Below are 23,829 nucleotides of genomic sequence, written 5' to 3'. Positions count from 1 at the left end.
CTTTGCACTTTTGTTATAGCTGCAAACGGGGGACCAACTTCATATTGATGTCTATATATTCAGAATACAATGTCATAAAAGTCCCTGTTAGTGTAATGGTTAAGTGTCCCAATACTTTTGTCCATGTAGTGTATATATACTGACATTAAAAAACTTTCAATCTATACAACTTTTGCCAAATTGTCCAGCACAACTTGTGGATGAATTATTACATTATACGAAGTGCTGCCATGTCAAGTTTTTGATGACAAGTAGCTGCAGTATATTACGTATTTTTTATATATATATAAAAAAATCAATAAAACATAAATCTGAGAGATTATTTTATAATGAAAAATAGATTTTTTTGTTTGTTTTGTTTTTTCTCTCAAATGTTCATATTTCAAAAAAAAAAAACCCCACCAATATTAAAATATGCATGTGTTACAAAGCGGAATAACGGCGCATTAGAGAGATTCTTATTTATTTTCCGTATTCTCCGGGAGAATCTAAATTCCAGCCATGTTTTGTGTGAAGGGTCTCAGTGAACGCTGACATTGTGAGTGTCAGCTTCAGATCATTTTAATCAGAGAGTGGATATGCATGATAAAACGGATAAGGGACTTTAATCAAAAAATCCGTTGGTCTGGAAACGTGACGCACTCTGCCAAACACACTTCATCGTACGTTTCCTGTGGCACTGCCAAGAATTGCATTTCATGAATATGCATTAGACACGATATTACATTAAATTGTGACATTGTTGTGTAGTATTAAGGATTTAGAGTGATAAAAAATAGACTTCTGCTAAGTTTTCATCAATTGAACATTACTGTCACTGTATCAATTTTCACAGCTTATTTCTCGGTTAGATATTGAAGTTGCAGACCGCAGCACCTCCACTAAAATACTAATTGTAATAGGCAGTTCTCTGCTTTGTACTTCAGCCGCGGATATAGTATTTTCAATAAGGGATTTGTGAATATTTGACTTACTGTGATGGAAATTTGTGTTTCCATATTTAGTTTTTTTTTGCTTCACTTATTAGATTTGGACAGAAATCCGATGCGTTGCAGATCAGCTTCGTACTGGCGGTGAGTGAGCGGAGGTGACCATATACATGTTGCGTGGGGACAGTCTGGAGCGGCTGGGTAGGAAGTCCTTTTAGCCACCAGGCTGACGTGACCTTCCATCGACCAAATGGGTCTTAAAATCGTTACCTGTGAAAACTATACTTTATCAGGTGGTAAAAATAATCTGAATTGAGTCAACTGTTTTCAAGCAGGGGCTTCTGCTGTGATAGCACCAGTTAGGTTGCTCAGGTGTCATTAAATTGGGGTAGAATATGAAGGAGGCAGCTTCGAATGGGGTGACCCTGAGATTCAGCCCATTCACTCTGATATTGGTTTACAAACCCTGAGGCTCAGGGATAAAATCATGAGACTTCCCTTAAATGTCAGCTGGTGACAAAAATTGGTTGAAGAACATTTTTGTTTTACTATTAGATTAAAAGGGTTACATTTTCCTACCTGCAGACACTGAAGGCGGACAAGACACATACCAAGAGTGCCTAGATAGCGGTTGGAAATGAATGATTCCATGGCTGCCACCATGTTAAAAGAACAACGCTTACTGACTGACATATTTCTTACCTTCTAAACTCGTGGTGCACTTTGCAGTTCATTAGCTCCTAGAAAAGAGTGATAAGGGATAAATATACTGGGTTCTGGCTCCCAGGAGGGACTGTGTATCCAGAACAGAGACATTTTGGAGGTATAGCATTCACTTTGTATTTCCGTTTTTGTGTTTCTAAATGAAAGCCCCAGAAGAAAACATTTCAATAAGCCCAACATTCTCCATTAATTTGCTCGCTTTTCCCCTTCATTTTCCGAATGACTTCATTTACGTACAGCTAGAAAAACTCGTCAAAACTTGTTTTTCATCTCAAGGAACTAAACACCCATCACAATAGGCTTCATGGCATTAGAGCTGACCCACAATCTTTGTGTTACGTCACCATAAAAGCCCGTTTCATTTCAGTTTTTTTGCCATGGATCTTTCCCCTTTCTAGGTGCGAGCCGATACATTGTTGCATGGTAAAACAAGTGGACAGCTTGGTGTTCGGATCCCTTTTGGTGTTCGGGTGGAAGGCTGTAGGTGTGTCTGGAAAATGACCACCAAAGACCAGAGATTGTGTCAGATATCTTCTAAGCTGGATTGTGTACAAACCTTGGCACCTGCCTAGGGCTCGAGGTGCTTGGGTGTAGCGTCATCCACACATATACCTATGTGCAGTACCAAATTTAGACCTTGCCTAGGTCCGCATTGAGTGCTAATCTGGCTCTGCCCTAGGATTCGTCTTTAGGAGGGACAGTCTCTTTTCAAGACCCCAAAAGTCACAATAATAGTGTGATGCCCCCTGACTGGCGGGGGAGGTGTAAAATCAGATCTTTGCTGTTGCCTTCTCATGATGTTCCAAAGCTGAGTGCCGCGAGGAGGCTTCTCGACTAATGTGGGTGGAGCCTATGGCCTGGACATGCCCACTTCTGGAATGACCCCGCCCCTCCTCACCTCTGCCGCTGCCGCTGGGGGGGGATTTCTTTCATGATGACTTTAATTTTTAACAATGGATCTTCCCAAAGGAGTGCAGTAGAAGCACATTTTTTAGATAATGTGTTTCTTTTATTGTTAAGGATTATCACCCTTAAAAAAAAAAGAAACTTGATTCACTGGCCCTTTAAAAAATCTCTTTTTTTGTACCTGCGTCTTTGGCTGAACCTTTAACTAAATGCTAAGGTTAGATGTCATTGGTGTCTGTAGTAGTGTTTTATTATTGCTGTAATTATTTAACTCTGAGATCCTGGATCACGGACAACCAATTTTCACACTTCAAGTTTTATCAAATTAATGTTTTTTGGCCTGTTCCTATTTTGATAAGCTGGTGAAGATTAATTAATTGCTCTATATCATACTTGGCTCTGTGAAACCATCATGAAACTTGTCTGCTGGCCACTGCGGCAATACTGAGAAGCTGCTGCTTACGTGGATTGGAGCGAGAGGTACACAAGGTAGTTGTGAATTATGATTTATCTCTCCATGGGACGGAAATGCATATATTTAGCCAAATGGATTGGCGGAGGGGGAAAAAGTTAAGAGATTTAAGCATTTTTCAGCAAAAAAGACAATATATTGACCTTGAAAAAATAGTTTTTAAGACAATAAGCATGTCTTTTCGGTGGTAGAAACCAATAATGAGCAGAATAAGACGTTGTTTTAAGGAAAGATATCTGCTGTGATTCGTTGAGCTAATATCTAGCTGAGCGTCACGAATGTACCTGGGAACTCCTGGTGAGGGCTCCAGGTAGCCGGAGCATGGATGTTCCCAGGTATAATCACGGGGTTTGTTGCCCGTTTGGGGTGCTAGAGACTTCCTGGAATAGAAGATAAATCTATAAAGCAGCACAGAACACTGGCTTAGAATACTACTATGGATCCCGCTTCAGTTAAGAGTTCTTGGCATCCGTAATAACTTTCCAATCTCTCACGCTGAGACATTAAGCCGCACATGATGTCCACATGGCTTTGCTACCAATATAGCTACCCTTGTCTCCTTCTTTTATCTATACGTGGGGGCTCTTATGGTTTGACCTACAGTCTCCAAGTGCTTCAGTGGGTCTTCAGACCAGTTTCTTCTTTCTTTCTTTCTCTTTCTTTCTTTCTTTCTTTCGTTCTTTCTTCAGAGAGTAACACTAAGCCCACTCCACACCCAACTCTCTGGATACTTTCCTCCCACTCACAACCCACTAAAGAATTGATTGTAACGTTTTTGTTTGAAACACCGTTTCCCAAGCACAGAAAATGAACTTAATGTGTGTAGCAGCTTTAAATATCTGCTAATGTTTAATTCTATAAAACTAAGGGAAACCCCCCCCCCAACATTATAACTTTTTAGGTGCACAATTATTGTTGCCAGATCTTGGAAAGGTCCCCAGAGTTGTAAGGCTCATATTTTCAAAGCTAAGTAATTCATTCTATAATCATCAGCAAGGAGTATAGAACATTTTTTTTTTACAAAAGACAATATAAAACAAGTTGAAAAATAAGGGTGGCGTATAACGATGATAAATACAGGAAATCTAACATTAAAAATAACTCATTAGTTCCGCTAACTTATTTCGCTGCAGCACTAACTTTGATCCTGATGAAATGTTTGGCTTCCTGAAAAACTTGGATTAACCATGGTTAATAAGTATATACATCAAACAGTCATATAATAAAAATGTTTTATTATCTGTTTAGACAAACATATTAATGTCATTAATTTCATTCCTTACCTTACACAGCAAAATGAAGTGTTGGCTTGATACATATTAAATTTTTTATATAAACTTTTTATTATTTTTATGTGTTCTGCAAGAACGCAACAAAATATTTTAGAAAAGCAAAAATAAATCTCTTTGTGTCTTTATAAGCAGAGATAACTGGGGGTTTCTTTCATTGTAGCTTGGATTTGAGATAGGAATGCCTGAAAATATGAATTCCAAAAATCCAGACTAGTCAATGGTTTTGCGGGACGTTTAATGTTTTCCATTGAACCAACCTTAATCGTCACGCTGGTTTATCTCATTTTGTTCCAATAAACTCCCTTTATCTAGGGGCTGCCATTGTTGCCAGTCATGTGATATTTTGGGTGACTTTACCTGCAGAAACAACACACTGGGCTGATGCTTTATGGCAATGCTAATGAAGTCCTTCCTCCATACATTTTCATTAGTCAAAGGGTCTGCCTGGGTGATTTAGACTGAACCATTCCATTCTCTAGTAGATTGGGCTAAGCTAACAGCTAGAACACATACAAAGTAGAACCATTGTAAAAAAAAAGAAAACGGCAATATTTTTGAAAATATATTTCAATTCTATATTAGTAATAAGAAAAATGATGGGAGTTTGCTACAAAAAGACTCAGATTCAACTATAGGGGGTCTGAAGACTTTCTGGGGGAAGGGTAACTGTAACCTTTGATGGGTCAAATAATTAAAGATTAATTAATACTATATAAATTTATATATATATATATATATATATATATATATATATATACATATATATATATATATATATATATATATATATATATATATATACATATATATATATATATATATATATACATATATATACTTTATACATGTGTATGCCTATGATAGTCTGTGCTACCCGCACAAATTGTGGGTTTTTCTGCAAATGCGGAGTGAAGAATTTTTAAATAAATAACAAAAAAAATGGTTTTAAAACTCCTGAAAGACCCCCTAGGATATTCAGTATTTCTGAATAAAATAGCTGTTAAATGGAGTTATTCTGAATTAGCTTTTACTGGAAAGTGGTGAAATAATAACATATATATGTACATAAATAATAAAAAAAAAAAGTCTTTTTACAGCGAAAGTTCAGTAATTCTTTTACACAGCCACTCTGGATAAATGACATCCCATTTTCATAATTCAGGTTTTAGCAAAGAAATAATCTGAAGTGGATAAGGATAGAAGGAGGGGGCTAGTATAAAAGCATTGCTTTCAACAAAACTACATGAGGTGTCAGTATTCGGTCTCTGTGTTGAGACCTGAAAGCATAATTTCAGTTCAGGAATAAAAACAGAAGCACGAAATCTCAGTAACAAATTTACACCCACCCTCCTACGCACACAGCTTGGAAAGCAATTTTTTTTTTCATGGTTTTACTTTTTTCTGATTAGTTTAATGTATGGATAACAAAAATAAAACATGTTCGCCCGGGAAGGTGGCTGAGATGAGTGAGTCACCTGTAGACCTTGCCGTTCGCGAGTACCATACAATTAGAGGTCACGTTTGCCTAAAATAATGCAGGGAAGGATCCCTGAGAACGCGGCGTTTGAGTGACAAATTGCCCTGTCAATCAGCTGCTCTTTGAACGTGTCGTAAACAGTAAAAGAAATTATCTGTTCCATGCATATGTGGCTAACCTCTCAGCTGTGAGAGCTCCGCGAGCCTCCATACTGGTAGATAAACAGTTGCTCAGAGACATTTTTTTAATCTAAAGATCTCCTGTTGCTTTTCAGACAAGCTAAATGTCATAATTGTTTTATTGGATTTAACTCCCCCCCCGCCTCTTCGAAGTGGTACGCACCTTAACTTTACGGATAAATTGAAACTGAATTGGGAGTGGAATGGAGGATGGAATGTGTCATGGTGAAGCAGGGGTTCCTCGAGCATTCAAAGTCCTCTGTCTCTAGAAGATGGAAACATGCCAAAAGCAGAATTTTTTAGTGGCTTAGTTAAAGTAATTTAAAAAATGTGTAAACAAAAAACAAATCAATTTGGAGAACAGGAACACCCTTGCACTTCCTGTTCCCAGTAGTTAAAATTGCTGCCGCCTTTTACCTAAAGATGAGGATTTCTAATAAAAAATGTACATATATTTGTGAAATATACTGAACTGCAAAATCTAGAATTTGAGAAAGTGCCAGGTCTACCTTAAAGGTGTAGCAACCTACTAACATACCTAGGAACTTTATGGCTCAGGCTACCTGGAGCCCCCCTTACGAAATGCGGGCAGGAAGTCCCGCTAATGTCAGTGGACGGTCCTGCTGACATTGGAGGGAGGGGAGCAGCAGGTGTCAAAACACTGTTCCCGTAACCCGAAGTTTCCCATTGGCTACCCATAAAAGCAGAACTTCTCTTGGAGACTCTGAGCAAAACCCAGAGAGTTCCCAGGTATGGTTATTTAGAATAACGATAGGTGTGTAGTCAAATATTACGTAAAAAGTCCCTACGTTAGTCATGCATTTTTATATTAGTTCACTAGTCAATGAGGAATAAAAACTTAATTTTTTGACCGCTAACAAAAAAAAATTTTTTCTGTTTTTTTTCATGATAGGTGGGTACAGCGAGCAATTAAAAGCTATCAACGATTTATTTTGTTTAATTTGGAATGGGCAAATACTGATTTATTTTTCTTGCTTTCCAGAAGTAGATACCACATTGACAGTTCTGCCTGCCAGGACATCATACTGTAGGAGTCGGCTCTCCTGACCTAACATCTCCGATGGACATCTGATTTCCTGATGTGGTCTTCACCATTAAAAACATGACTGCGCGAGAAGAAATCTCTTCATTTCTTCATCAGTGACTCTCAGGCATATGTGCCCCTGACTCCGAGGGACCCGTCTTCTTGACTGCTGGGATGTATATCCATTCCCTAAGACAAAATTGAGATTTCTACACATTTTGTTGCTCTATGTCATCACCAGCTGGTTTCTCATTTCCATCTGAAACATTGTCCTGCCTTTCCTTATTTTCTCTGGAATAAAAACCTTGATACACTGGCACAGACACTTCCGCGGTAATATATGTTTCCTTCTGTGCGTCTTATTCTAAGAACACAATAAAAAGCAGAGGGAAGTGTCCAATGTATGCAATTATTGTGTCAGCAGTGACCCCAAAAAGCAAAACATGTAAATATCCATATATGTTTGATGTAAAACTATTTTAAAAAAGAAACACATTTCTGAAAGCAAGATGAAAACATGCAAAAATGCAATTATTTTACATAAATATGTTTAACTTTGCAACCAAAAGTGTTCCAGACTCTTAAAACACAAATTTAATGAGGATAGATTGTAGATTTAGAAAAAAAATCCTGTTTTGCCCTCATAGGCATCCTGAGAATCACTGACTTCCATTAGCCTCTCCTGCATTATAATTTGCAAATACAATATTAATTAACCCCATGACAGAAATTGGAGGGTCTACTTGCCATGGGGCTTTAATATCACCCAAATATTGGGGTCTGGAGAGTTCTAACTCAAGCATGACAAATTGTTTGGGCACCAAATTATTGTGCTCTTCTGTGGCCACAGCGGTGAATGATGCCAGCCCTCCCCTGATTAATCACCAGCCCTCCCCTACTTAATAACCAGCCCTCCCCTGCTTAATCACCAGCCCTCCCCTGCTTAAACACCAGCTAAATCTTAATTGTGATCTTTCCATTAAGAAAACAGAAGTGTAGTAATTCAATATGAATAAAAATGTTTGACCCCTTAATCACGATATAACTGTTAATACAAATATTTTATAGAATTCATGCTTTTAAAAAAAAACACATGCAGTTTTAGCATAAATTCACATAAATGAAAATATCTATCATTAGTGAGGCAATGGAAACTGGAAACTCTCTCTTTTTTTATTTCACGTTTTGTAATCTCTAGAAAGTAGTTTATACTCATGTTCTTACTATGATTAAATATGCAAAGTCATTTTCCTGATTATCACCCTGTTCTGAACCAAATCAGATGCAGCGATGCTTCCCTTTGTGCAAAGCCAGCTACTGCATCATATCCACAAACAAATCCTTGGCAAATAATCATTTTAAAAGGGGGCTTGTTAAGGTAATGATTAAATTAAACCACCCCTTTAAGAATATTTAGATCCGGTCTGCTAAGCAGAACCAGCTAATGGTTTTTAAATTGGAGGCTGCGAGTGCTAGTGCAGTCCTTTTGTGGGTCAAGTGGGTATTAACAAATGTTAAGATGATTATTTTTTTTCTCTTTTTTATCACCTTGAAATCTGGTAGGAAAAAAAGAAACAGTGAGGAGAAACAAGGTAGAAAAAAAAACATTAATTTTGGAGGTATTGTTTTATCAAGGTCGTTTCATTCGTTAGAAGTTTACGTAGGTGAAACTAAATTACTCTTAATGCATTTTTTTTACGATACTAATTTGTAGGTCGGACCTCATACGGCGCCTTAAAGGTTAATTTGCTGTATCCTTTGAACCGATAGAATGCTGTTTGCTGTAGTTCAACATCAAATGTGTTTTCATTGTAAGGTCAATACAGTTCTTGTTAGATATATATTTAAAGGGACATTACCATATTATTTAAACTTACATTTAATTTTTGATTGGGTCACCAGGTCCCCTTTAATGATAGATGGAAAGTTTGCACTGGAGATCTGTGTTGCTGCTCTGCATGATGCATTTGTTAAACCAACCCCAACACAAAATAATCATCTATGTGGATATATCCAGTGACCCCAAACATGGGTTAACCCATTGGTAGAATTGGTGGTAAAAGGACTGTGCCATAAGTAGGAGTGCTTTGTGAAGTAACATGGATGGAGCATAACATTCAGTGCTGTATACTACTCATGGCGTCATCTTTTTACCACCAATGTTTCCAATGGGTTAGCTCATGTTTGGGCTAACTGAATGAATCCGTATATCATTGTGTTGGGGTTGCTTTAACAAATGGAAGATTCTACATCAACTATGTTACAAAGTATTTTAATATTCAAAATACCCCATGGTGACCATGAAGTATAGATCCAAACTTCAAGAAGACACTTGTGTCATATATTGCCTAGTATTTGTTTTAGATATGTAATTGTGAGCTCTTTGGGCAACAAATCCATCTATAAAAATGACTCTAGGGCAAAGAGATAGAGCAGGAGTATTCCCTTTGCTCTGTGCATATTTATAAATCTCAGGTGGGGGGTATTTATAAAAAGCAATTGTGATGCAAAATTTTAAAAGTAGTCTTATCACCATAGCAACTTTCATCCAAACAAAGAATTCCAGTAGCTGCTATGGTGATAAAACCCCTTTGCATAGTGATTGGCCTTTTTTAAATAATGTCAAATACCGTGGAGATTTCTAAATGAGATTCAAATATCAACTACTTAATAATTCATAACAGATATTGCGTTGTTGTGACTCGTAATATTATATATATTATATTATAATAAGAAACAAATAAATATTGGTGTATTAGCCCAACGCAGTCTTTGGTTGAAGCCAACATAGAGAAAGAAGTAATGTTGCATACGCTTTTGAGGCTTCAAAGGTATCTTTTTCTGATGAAGCCCCTAACCATGGGAACCAAGTGGTTCTAATAAAAAAAAAAACATTACTTGTCACAAGGTAAAAATATTGTAAAATGTCACCAGCTGATATGAGGACTCTTCCAATGTGAACCTTTTATCAGTCCATCACAAAGATTCAACTGCTGAGATTGGCTAGTGGTGACAACCAAATGGATCTAAGAATGGTTCCATAATTTATCAGAAGGTAAAGATATTTTAAATTAAGTCACCTGTGTTCAAGCGTTCCTTTCAGGTGTGATATACCAGAGAAAAACACTAGAAAAAGACTAGAATTTGAAGACATTAGCTCCGGACTATAGAACCCCAAATATCTGCTCCCACACCCCTGAGATCCCGAGACTGGGGTAAAATTATGAGATTCAGGTTCAAATCCAGAGAGTTCTCAAACCTTGAAAAGTTCAGAAAACCTTGTTAGTCTGATAGAATGTAGCGATTATTCTTACATTCCGATTTGAAGATTAAACAGTCAATTCATTCTTCTGAATTTCCGGTCCTTGAGCTGCGACAAAAGTTAGATCTTAAGGACGCGCTTCGCCAATGCAATAGATGTTACTTCGGCAAAGTCCGGAGCTAATTATGGCATTTAAAGCTAACAATATAGAAATGTCACATTAAAAATGTTTCATGAATCTCCTTCCTTTTGTAGAAATGCTAATCTGGAATATTTCAAAGTAGAAGAGCTGGACATTACCTATTAATCTTCCTAAAATCTCTATTCCCATCTTTTGACGATTTTGTCAGAAGTAATTTTTTTAAAGAATTGTTTCCATAAAAATGACATGCTTCAGTAATAAAACATTATTTTGTAATTGATCATAAGGGGATTAGAATAGCTAAATCTGGCACAGATAGGACAATGATTTTAGACGGCCATCGTCTGTATTTGATTATCAGCCAACAATTCAATTAGCTGCAAAGAACTAGTGATCTTTTCACCAATCCCATTTATTTCTGACTTTTTTTTCCCGTCCGTCGAAGACAAATGTTACGATTTTATCATCACAATTCCACAATTTCAGATCAATTTTAACATTTTAAGATGCATTCTTCATGCACGCATCCACTCTGCCTCAACATGATCAATGGTTCACAGAGAAAACTCCGAAATAGCAAAAAAAAAAAAGGATCTTCTTGAAGTTTGGATCTATATTTCATGGTGACCATGGGGTATTTAGAATATTAAAATACTTTGTAACATAGCTAATGTAGAAGCTTTCATATCTATATCCCTTTGTTCGAGTTGCTATATTCCAAAGGCTGACATACCAGATTCGATAAACATAATAGGGGCAAATATGATAAGCAGGCAATAATAATTCAGTTGCTTTAAAATGAGTGTCTGCAGATATATAGATAATAAAACTAAAGGTGCTATTATTATCTTTATCTAACTGTGGGTGCTAATTAGGCGCTGAGTATGTGAAAAGGAGGGCACGGGCACTCCAATGACACCATGTTGCTACCAAAACAGCAGTGAAGAGCTGTCAGAATTTCTTTAAAGTTGATCTGTCTCTTTTCCCAGGTATCACACTTTATTAACCTATGTGGCAATGCTTGCAGATTAAAAGTTGCAATATATATATATATATATATATATATATATATATATATATATATATATATATATATATATATATATATATGTATTAGAAAGCCACCTTATGTGTTTACTGTGGGAACAGTCATCGTAACGGACTGTTTTTAGGATGAATGTGCTAAAAGCCACCTTATGTGCATACTTAGGAACTCTCTGGGTTTTTTCTCCTGCCTTACTCCCTTCCCAGTCTCATAGAAATTTAAGCTTCCAAAAAGGAAGGATTCAGGATGAATGTTAACACCCCTCACCTGTGTTAAAAGCCCCATTATGTGTATACTATGGGAGAAACCATCCCAACTTCCTGTTTTCAGAATGAATGTTAACACTCCTCCACTGTGCTAAAAGGCCCATTAAGTACTATGGGAGAAACCATCCCAACTTCCTGTTTTTCAGGATAAATGTTAACACTCCTCCACTGTGCTAAAAGGCCCATTAAGTACTATGGGAGAAACCATCCCAACTTCCTGTTTTCCAGATAAATGTTACCACCCCTCACCTGTGTTAAAAGCCCCATTATGTGTACACTATGGGAGATACCATCCCAACTTTTAAATGGCTTCATACAATGATAATCTTAATACAATCATAAGCAAATTGTGGAGCCCTAATTAGAAAAAAACACTGCCAGTCACACCACATAAAATTGGGGGTTTTAAATTCAAGTCGCCATGTTACAATTTTAAATCGGAATCTACTATTTGTTTAATCATTTTGGAAATATAATTTTTTATTGTTTACTGATTTTTGATCATTCATCCCTTTTGTGTGCAAATCTGGACAGTAGTAACTATTTAAAAAAATATTTCTTTTTTATACTAACGTTAACCTCGAAGAGTTTTTTTTTTTTGTTACAAATTCCACTTTTCTACCTCAGAGCTCAGATTGCTTTTTATAATCAAAGAAGAGATGGAAGAGTAATCCTTACACCAGACTGCAATCACATTTAATCATATTTAATATGCTTATTTTTCACCTGATCAAACTTTTAAGATTTGATTTCCTACATCTGATTAGATATTTAGTAGCCGTTATTCCACTTCTTTCCACATGCGTGACACGGATGCTTTTTGTTTTTACATATTTAGTACATTTTTACATGTAAGAAAAAATATGTTATAGCTGCTTTATACTTGATGTTATATATATATATATATATATATATATATGTTTTTTTTATAAAATTACCCCAGGGCTGAACTAGTGGTAACTGGGTGGCCCTGGCGCTTTAAGGACAAAGCCTACCTGATGAAGTCATATTCGGGCGACGGCCACACGCTGCAACACCCAATCTCCCATTGGAACAGCAGATCAATTAAGCGCGAGGCCCCTTAATTACTCCATTATTGCCATATATGCATAGAATTGAAATTCACAGCTTGTTTCTTATCTTTTATTAGTGTGTCATACTTATTTTTCATTTCCTTTTGATATGTAATGTTGTTTATAGGTCAAAAAAAGTCTCCATACACTAGATGACAAAATGTATATGAACACCTGACCATAACCTATATGAGTTCATTGAAAATCTCATTCCAAAATGCCCCCCTATTTGCAGCTATAACAGCCTCCACTCTTCTGGGAAGGCTTTCCATGACATTTTGGGGAGTTTCTGTGGGAATATTTGCCCATTCATCCAGTAGAGCGTTTGTGAGGTCAGCCACTGATGTCGGACAAGAAGGCCCGGCTCACCATCTCCATTCCAGTTCATCCCAAAGGTGTTGGATGAAGTTGAGGTCAGGACTGCGGCCGGTCAAGTTCTTACACACCAAACTCATCCAACCATGTCTTTATGGACCTTGCTTTGTGCATTGGGGCTCAGTCATGCTGGAAAAGAAAAGGATCTTTCCCAAACTGTTCCCACAAAGTTGGAAGGAGAGCATTGTCCAAAATGTCTTGGTCAGGAAATTGATTTAAAATGCTAATTTTGCCACCTTTTGGGAAAGATCTCAGCTTACCTACAGTAAAATAGCCCATAGATTTGGAAATATGTCCAAGACAATTATTGAAAGACAAAAAGCTATAGGTAGTTGTGATAAAATAATTTAATTCGCCTTCTCTGCTATGACATCACCAGGCAGGATAAATTGATCAAGGCGTCTTGGCTTCACCCACCTCATATCAGCATCTTTCCACATTATACTATGCCTTGCTTTGCCACCCCCTTCTCTCCCATTGTACAGTACTATGGACTATGACTGCGCTATATAAATCAATAAATAATAATCGTGCGTATGCACAAAACTGGTATTGGATAATTTATGAGAAGTATAACCTCTTTGAATTAGATTTTGCTTGTTCAGGTTATTATTTCTTTTTGTCCTTCTTTCCCTTTCTTCAACCTTTTCATTATGATTATACTTTATCAGATGAAATACAAGATTTAATATTACGCGTATAATTTTATTAGCGAGGCGCTTACTTTGATCGTAATAAGCAAAATGTCAAATCTGCTCAAAAAAAGAGGTGAAGGCTTCATTTACTTGAAGTCATGGGTGCATGGATAATACAGCTGTGTTCATTCTAAGATAAGGAGGGCTGATATCGATGAAGTTTAGAGTTTATTGCCCCTTTAAAAAATGAAATATTTAAACAATTGAAACCTTGTGGCGTTGGTGCGTTAAACCTGCTTTGAATCTAAATCAATATTTAAATGTCCTCCGACAAAGTCAATTATGTTATGTAAGCTTGAAAGCGATGTGGCAGTATTGTACAAGAATTCTCTTTTTTTTCAGGCAGTTCTTGATTTCCATGAACACTGAAAATGAATAATACCTTAAATCTTCCTTATTACAAATGTTATACTAAAGTGATGAGGAACCGTATAACTACTTTATATCGGGGTTACTTGGAAAAAAGAACATTTTCGTACTTCCAAAACGTCTAGCCAGCTCCCGAAATTTACCTATATTAGATTATGCAGATACAATCTATGAAAATGCTTCTAATCTCCTTAGGTTCTGGAGAGAATAAGCAAATGCTGAGATTTGCATTAGATTCCGACTTTAAAATCAACTGTTATAAGTCACTTCTTGACTTTGATATCATGTCTTTTCGGCTTACAGTAAGGTGGAGGAGAAACATTTTTCGGTTAGAGATAGCCTTCCTTCAGGATAAGGCAGCACAAATCTCCTTTTGAAGGTCAAACCTACTGCTTATCTTTTTTTTAATTATATTACAACTGATAGAACCATTGCAGTTAAAACATCTTAGGTTCTTCATTTACGGGGGGAAAAAATGGTTGACTGGTATGAATATAAATATGATTTAGCTACCAGAAATATTTGATGGCGTTTTTTATCTACTTGATAAAATGCAAACAGATTCTGCATACCTCTTAACATACCTGATTTTCACCGGATTGTCTGGATTTGTGGGCACTGTCTTGCTGTCCTGGGTAGATGTCCTAATGTCCTGCTAATGTCCTGGGGACCATTGATCAGTTGAGGAAATCTGATCTCCACTAACCGGTCCAGTGAGCCGTAAAACCTGTAGAGGTCTTCCTATTTGGGTAAGGAGGGTGGACAGGTTAACATGCCCACTATCAGGGCCAGTCCTGACCCTACTCACCTCTTGCTGCACACCCCAACACTGGTGTCCCATTTGGACAGGCAATGACAAACCTAAAAATGGAGGACTTGGTCATTAATTCTTAAAGTCTTAATTATTTTTTTGTTAATCACCTTTTAATTACTTACTCAATGATGGATGATAGTACGTGGAGTCCAAAAAAGTCTGTTTTTTTCTAGTATTTCTAGCTTTCAAAATTACTGTCCCATTTATATTATGTTTTGTTATAGTTTTCACATTATATAATATTTTGACAGCAGTTTATATGTACTGTATATGCCTTGTCTCTGTTATCTTACTCCAATCTACTAAACAAACTCTACTCACTGAGTTCATATCCCACTGCCATTTTGTAGACAATAGAATACCTCAGTCTTAATCACACCTGACTAATTAAAGTTAATGAAGCAAATAACTTCATTAGCTCTAGCGTAATCAAATTTTCTCTAACAATCCAACAACATGCAGAAATTATTAATGACCATTCCTATACAAAAAAGCAGCATCAGTGTTTTTTGGAAAACAATTCAGTCTTGATGGCTGGGTATGTAAGTTATACCAGGCTACTGGTACAAGAGTTTCAAATTCTGCTTATCTGTCATGTGGTTACAGATGGGGTCCAGTGTCCCACGATGCAGCTGACTTCACAGGAGGAATATAATTCTACACAATATGGCTTTTTTTTTTTCAGGAAGTGTCATTTATAATATCCCCTCGTATTGATCCTGGCCAGCACTTATTGACAGCTGAAAAAAAGATAATGTTTTAATTGGGGATCAGATAGTTGCAGTCCAACAGAATTGAATTTCAAGTCTATTTCCCCGTAGAATAACTGAGTACTTCTGCAGCCCGAGGACAAAGATTAATGCGGTGTCTTTTTATCTAGGTGACCCTAGAACTGGAGCATCTTTGGCTTCGGTGACTAAAAAGCTTTCACCGTTTCGTGGCTGGAAAGTGTTACAGAGAATCCGTCGACGGCTGAAATACTATTAATTCAGGAATTCTCCGATATTCATTTGGCTTTACAGAGAGACAGTGAATAGCATTTCCCGTCAAACAAGTCCCTCAAGACTTCTTAATCAAAAGCTGGCAGATATTAGGGCTACAAATGGGTTCCGTGTTGCAAAGTACGGATTAGCAAAATTCCATCCGTTTGATTTACAAAATTCTGAATGAAAATCAGATTTGCTGTACCTGAATTTTTTGCAGGGTGTTCTCAGACACTAAAAAATCTTGAAACATTTCATTTCCGTGAACTGGATTAGACGGAAGAGGGAATATTAACTGGTTGAGTATACTTCAAATATACTTCAAGTAAATTACAAGATCCAAACGTGAGATACTTCTGCAAGTTTCCTGGAGCTATTTTTACCTATGGGTGGTTATCAAAGGGAATAAGTCTAGTCCTTCAACAGTTCTGTTCCAGCAAAGTAACTGGAAGATGCTCTCATATTCTTATTCCCTTGCATCCAGTGCCTCTATCATGGTGGTACTCCCCCCGAGCCAATCCTCAACTTCTCTGCTGATTCATATGGATTAATATTCTGTTTAGTCACAGCTGCGGCTTGTGGTTACTGTGCCAGCGCCTAAAAGGACTATATGGTACCCGCAACTGCTGGAATTGGGAGAGACCAAGTCAGTGTGGGCTGATGAGCCATATGGTTATAAGTTCTTGGTGTATTCGTTGGGGGTTACTGCCTGATGTGCTAAATCAGCCATCAGCTGGCAGGTTGTTAATGTCCTCAAGTTGGCCTGGCGGTGAATATTTGTTCAATAAACCTGTGGCCAAGTCCTTGCTCAGATATTTGTGTCCAGTGTCTTATGGGGCAGAGTAAAGCTATTTTGAAAGTGTTCCTATTTAAACCTCTTCATGAAATCTGTGCGACACTCTTTATAAGTGTCAGACAGATGGAGACATACCTCAAAAAATGAATGGGGCACATAGAAAGATAAAAAGTGCCATCTAATTGCTTCAAGGCTAGATATCAAATTTCCAGGCCTCAAAAGAAAACAATACAGGAGATGTAGAAACTAACCAGCAAGATACGGGTCTTTTTACCTACTGTTGTCTGGTTCGCATACAGTGACAATCTGATGTTTACTATTCACAAAGGTCCATAGCAGCTGTTTCTTTTGGGACATAGAACACACCAACTGGGTCTATCTTAATGCAGGAGCCAGGCTATAGGTGAGCTCTGAGGCACTCTCTGATGTCTAGCTGATCTGCTGGAGCCTTCAGCTACCATCTGTGAATCTTGGTATTGCCATTGGGACAGCATACAATGATAGCCTCAGTATTCGGTGGGTAAAGAGGAGACGTGGAAGCCCACCACAAACTGCAGATAGCTAGAGGAACTCTGTCTGAAGCTTGTGGTGAACATAATTGAGAGACACCAAGAAACTCATTGGCTGACACTGCCTGTGGCTCCCTTTTATAATGAAAATGGACACTGGGTTTAGCAATCAACACAAGACGTCCCTTGCAGTTAGCACACTCTTGATGTTCATTTCCAGCACCGCTTGACTGACTTTAAACATGACTCTCAAAGCTCATTTTAGCACATTTTATAAAGAAATAAGGGTTAATGCTGCCCTTTCTTCTCCGGCAAAATACTTTAAAACCACAATCTCCCATCTCATATGTTTCGACACTCAACACCACATGTAAATTACAAACATAATGTACTTGCCTGCTTTTATTTTAGCTTTCGTCGCTCCTCAGAAAGCCCTTTTGTGAGGTCATTGACTTGACTGAAGTGAACATTAAACCAGCACATGCCTGAATTTGAGAGTTTGACTGGGGACTCTGAACTTGCTCTCATTATAGGTATTATTCTTAACCAACAGGTAGCTATGTATAAACTGAGCTTAACAAAGGCAAATTCTAACCAGGAGGAAAAATAATAAAAGCTTGATAGAACTATCAACAAAAAATAAAATATTGCCAGAAGAGACAAAAACATTATACATAAATGAAACCCTAGGATGCTATTAATGAGTGATATAATCAGGCAGTGATTAGCTTCATACGGTGAGGTAGGGTTGTGAATTCTTCGCACAAAACTTACGTTTGCCAAGTTGCTCACAAAATCATCCATTTATTTTTATGGGATATTAAAAAAAATGTGCATGAATTTATATGAAATGTTTTCTTCTAATTTGTTAGGGAATACTCTTAATGACCTTGAGAAATGAATTATCCTTGATGGCTCCTTTATATGAAATGTATTAAGGTTCTTTTGTATCGGTTTTAGGAGGAAACAGTTGTATTGGGAATACTGAAATAAAAGTTAGTATATATTAAAAAAAAAAAAAACCCTGATGCTGAGTTCATGTTGGCATCGGCTCAGTTAAAAATTCTTCAATATGAAAATAAAACTTTCAAAAAAAGATTTTACATTGAGGAGATTTAAACTAATACTTGATGTGATATTTACTTAAAAAATGTACCTCATGGACAATGAAATTATTATTAATATTTTTTCATTGGTTTCCTCCGTTCCCCTCTTCCCACACGTTCAAAAGAGAGCTTGGCTGGCTGTAGGAGCACATTGATAAAGGGGTGCTTGTACCCGAAACGTTTCTTCTTCCACCTTGTCCGTCATCACGCTCTGTTTTCTTTTCTTGGATTAATGAGTTTGGATGCCCTCGCCTGAAACTCGCAAAAATGACACCTCCCCAAAACAAAAGGAATATTAAAAAATGCATTTAAAAAAGGGAGCCCCGAGACCTCCAGTTAATCAAGGAGGGGCAATGTTGCTTCTCCCCTCTCCGTCTGGAGTCCAGCCTGGCCAGCTGAGTTAATATCTAACTCGAGTGACCACTTAACTCCAAGAGACATTTTAGGAGCAAGGAAAATACTGTGGCAAAAAGAATTTCTCAGAAACTAGAAGAGATTTTCAGGTATTGAGTGCTTTAGAGAATTTGGGTTGGTTTAGAGTTTATAAAATGCTACATTTCAATTAATGTGCCTTGAAAAAGTATGCTTTGTCTGAGCATAGTCATAATCTGTACCTGTTTGGTACGTTGTAGCCAAATTAACCTATTCCCAAAATGATATTTTTTAAGGTTGAGGAAATAAGCACATTTTTTGGTCCCATCCTTATTATTGGGCGATAGATACTGAGCCTTTAATCTATCACTGCCCTTTATTCACTCATACATTTAGGCTGAGTATCTATGTATAAGATTCACCTCAATTAAAGGTTCTGCAGGTTCCACCAGAACATCTAAATTTTGGCCTAAAATGCTCTGTAACGTTCTCTTCTCCAAACTCTATATTATGCAGACTGGTACAAATCCCCAAACAACTTTTCTTTACATATTATTAATTCTTCAAGTATTCATGCCTCTGTATCAATAACAATATCCTAATAAGCCTAGACCAGTTAACTGACTACAGAACTTTGCACATATACTTCCGTCCTTAAACATTGTCAGCTTTCACCTTAACAAGTGTAGAATAAAAGATTTCACTGTTTTTTTATGCCTAGTTAGGTCTATCATCTTTTTTAATTAATAGTGTTATTTTGAAGCTGTCTGAACTGTGTCATTACCATTATCAAAAAACCCAATGCCATTAATGAATAATTTTCATTTCTGATCCTTGATATCGCTCGCAGTTGATCTCCTGTTTTCCATGCCGGCGAGTGATAGCATCATTTTCTGCCCGCGATCAAACTTAATTTGGACTCTGATTATATTAGGCTATTGCTACTGAAGTGTCAATTTTTGTCAGGCAATTAGGATCTGTAACCTGTGAAGACTAAGTTTGATAGGCATTGTACAATAATTGGATTGTTACAGTAATGCCTTAGACTATTCTGTTTTTTTTTTGTTTTTTTTTTTTCATTTTGCCTTTGAATCTTAATACTTTGCTTGTATGAAGAAAGGCTTTTTCGGAATTATGCAGGTTTAGGATGTTCAAGGAAACAATAGGGTCATGTGGGTTTACTAAAACTTACAATTATTAAGCTAACTGGTGTGTTTTATTCCATGTCAGGTCACGATATTTGTCTAACAATCCTTACTTTATGTTTAGATCTATGGTTATCGTATTTCCCGAGTGTTCCAGTTTTCGCAGGGCAGTCCAAGTTATACATCACCATATATGATAACTATTGTCCTCCTATTGTCATAGAGCTATAGGCTGTGCTAAATAAATGTAATGTTATGCATTTTTTAACAAAATAATCCAAATCTGAATGGGATATATTGATTTGTCTATTCCGGGGTTTAGTGGCAGGAGAAGCAGCCCTTTGGTGGAACTTTTAACTACGAAAACTCAATGTTTTTCTCCTAGCAAAATATCTTCCAAGTAAAATAATAAAGGTTATGATGATGTGGTGGTGACTACCAGTGATGTATTGAGCTTGAGAGGCTGTCCTATACCTGACCCAAAGTAATGTCTCCATCTTCCAAAATATACTTTTTGTATGTATATATATTTGTGTGTTTGCCCCCCACATACCATAAGCGTGTGGCTGCACATTGGCCATTTTTCAGCCACCGGACATTTTTTCCATTCTAATCCGGTACCGGTATTTATTAACTGACCTTACAAGAAATGTTTGCATTTAGCAATAGTTACAAAAATAAAGAAAAATCAATAATTCAAATGAGACAAATTCCAAGTAGAAACAAATGCCAAACCCCAGCTATCTTTTCAGATGGAAAGCAGGCCTTGGACTGGCCATCTGGCATACTGGGCAAATGCCACCGGGCCGCTGGCAGACAACACCACTCACTTACCCGATCTGCCCCTCCCAGTGGCAGATCAGATACGGCAGCTGCTGTTTATGCCGAGCCGCACGCTATTGGCTGCACTCGTGTCAGTAGGCGACTGCTGGCCTTAAAGTGCCAGGACCCTCTAGTCTGGCCCTGATGGAAAGTATTTTTCTTGAAAAGGAAATTGCTCTTTATTTGAAACCACTTATTTGTCTATCAAGACTCTTCCAGAAATAATGATTTAAAAACCCTTGATACATGAAACAGAATTCTTCTATCCATTGAAATGCCTGCTACCACCTAACCACAGCACAATAAGCTCTTTTAGTAGGTTTTATCTACAGCGTATTCAGTCCGATAACTAAATGGTATAGAAAACAAACCTCACAGTATCATCTCTTTATTTATGAAAAACAATCAAGGGTTTAAATCCCAAGTCCGACATTTTATAACATCATTTATCTGTTACTCTTACGCCGCTGAGAAGTTTCAAGAAGTGATCTCTTTGCCAGCTGGGGGCAGAATTACATGTTAGCAAATTGAAAAAGCAATGTAAACATCGGTGATAATATCAACATGTTGTCTCCGACTTTGTTATCTGAGCGATTACCAAAATCTAAATAAAATTACCACCGTGTCATTTTAAAGTATTAGCTCCTATTCATGTAAATATTTTGCTTGTCAGATGATTTATGTATTCCGAATTTGTATGCGTGTAATAATTACCAGAATATTTATTCCTATCTGACATATCCAACCAGGTAGCGTAGCCGAGACGAACATATCTGTTACATTTTGTGAAAACCTGTTATGTGTCTTTTTTTTTTTTTTTGCCTGGTAAATGAAATGGAAGTTAAATGCTTAGAGGTGTGATAGCAAGAAAAAGTGACATTTTGAAAAGAATTAGAGAAAACTCGTTTTTGTGCTGTAAAGTAAGACATTTACATACATTGCCCCCCTCCCCCAGGCCTGGACCAGGGGTGACTAAGTGGCCCTGCCACTTTAAGGCCAGTAGCCGGCAACTGATATACGAACAGATGCGCTTGGCCGCAATTTATGGTACTCTTTGCTCATGCAGTGTGTATCCTTGCTTATCCAACCAGCGCCACAACGGGCATTTGCTGGTTGGCATGACTGTTGTAGCCTCGACTTCCGGGCAAGGCTTAACCCCCCCCATTAACCCCAATAATGACACCACACATAATTAAATATGGATAAGAAAAGGCCACAGCCAATTATATTTATTAGAGTCATTGTCACGCCAAAACCTGAAACAATAAACATAGGTGCGTTAACAAGGACAATGACTCAAAACACCAACATGTAAATATATACAATAAACACAATAAACACACCAAGCCTGCCAAGTAATCCGGGTACCAGAGCCAAATACCACTTAAGGAAGAGACATACCCAGATGCCCCCACCCTGACCTGAGCTTCCCAGCACTGACAGCCAAGAACCTCCCACCAGTTGTTACCAACAATTCACTTACCACCACATTAACCCCCTGGATACCTGGCAAGCTGCCGCCCCACAGACTGTGACAAAAACAACACAAACCCCAAACTAGAACACCAACATAACTGGAGGGTGATACAGGCAACCAGGTAAGCTGACCAAAAAAAATACCCCTCCTCTGCACAACAGTCAGGGCCCACTATAACCCATGCTGCCTCAGGGCATCAGGGTGGTTGGTTTGGCCTTGGATCTTCCATCATTTCAAGTATTCAGAAGAGATATTTTCAAGAAGGTTCTTAAGTAACTAATATTGTAGCACCGACCATAGACGTCATGATGTCAAGGGATTCACTTTCCACATGTTAGAAGACGTATGAGCAGATACTATACATTACAACCAAACAAAACTAAATGAAAAATCTAATTTTTCACTTTGCCCACTCCCTATCCAGTTGCACCCACTTCCAACCTCTTTCCCCATCCACCCAAACCCCTATACATAGGTATCTCCAACCTTCACCCCTTTACCCCAGTTCCACCCCTGTCCAACTACTAAATGGCAATTGATGGGTGACTTTTAGTATAGATATCCCAGTTGGTAAAAAGGTATAAGGCGATGCCTCATAGGAGTCTGCATTGATGCTTTCAAATAATAGCCAGGTGGTTAAGATAAGGTAGACTTTCTTAAGAGCTGAGCTTAGGGGTCAGCATTGTGCCTTCTTTTAGTTTCTGTTGATAGAACCTTGGAGCCATCCACCTCTTCTAGTTTTGTTCCTCTATTTTCAAAAATGTTAAAGCCGGACGCAAGGGAACTGTTAAATAATTAAGTTATATATAATTTATACAATATATATATATATTTATTTTTCCTGCTCTTTCGTGTTCCTTGAAACATAAAAAATAACAAAATATATATATAAAAAATATGATCGTGAGATAAGGGATCATAAATTTCCACCTCATTACATTTAATATAAATTTCAATGCACCATCATAAGATTATATGCTATATCAGATTTCCACGTGTTTGCTGGTCACCATTGATTAATATATAATGTAACCATTTAAATAATTATTCTTTTAATTAAGCAATTTATTAGCAATACACCCCAATCTGGCTGCTTTAAAGGTTTATAAATACTCCAGTTTTGCAGATAGGAAATGTTTCAATCCATTGGACACCGACGTGATTTTTAAAAATCTTTTTCTCATATTTTTTTTTTTTTTTTGAACCAGATTCCAACATTTTAATTTGACGATTAATGAATTCGGAAAGCTACTAGTTTCCCAATTATCTGGTGTGTTTTGTTAACTAACAATCTGTTGAGAGGGAAATATTAAGTTTGCTTGGCAGCGAAACTACTAATGATTATCTTCGGGTCTTTTTTTTCATTGTAGCATGAAAATTGACTCATATAATTGCACAGAACAATTTTCTATTTTAGTGAAAGCATGTAGGGGAAAAAAATATATATATATATTTTTTTATGTTGCAAAAGAAATGTTACTGGCAAATATTGGGGGTTTCTGTTGGCTCATTTGCAGTCATCGAACTTTAGCACCACCGTTTGCAAAAATATCCA

The sequence above is a fragment of the Spea bombifrons genome, chromosome 9, assembly GCF_027358695.1.
Source record: "Spea bombifrons isolate aSpeBom1 chromosome 9, aSpeBom1.2.pri, whole genome shotgun sequence".
Lineage (NCBI taxonomy): Eukaryota > Metazoa > Chordata > Amphibia > Anura > Pelobatidae > Spea > Spea bombifrons.
This window is presented reverse-complemented; position numbering follows the sequence as displayed.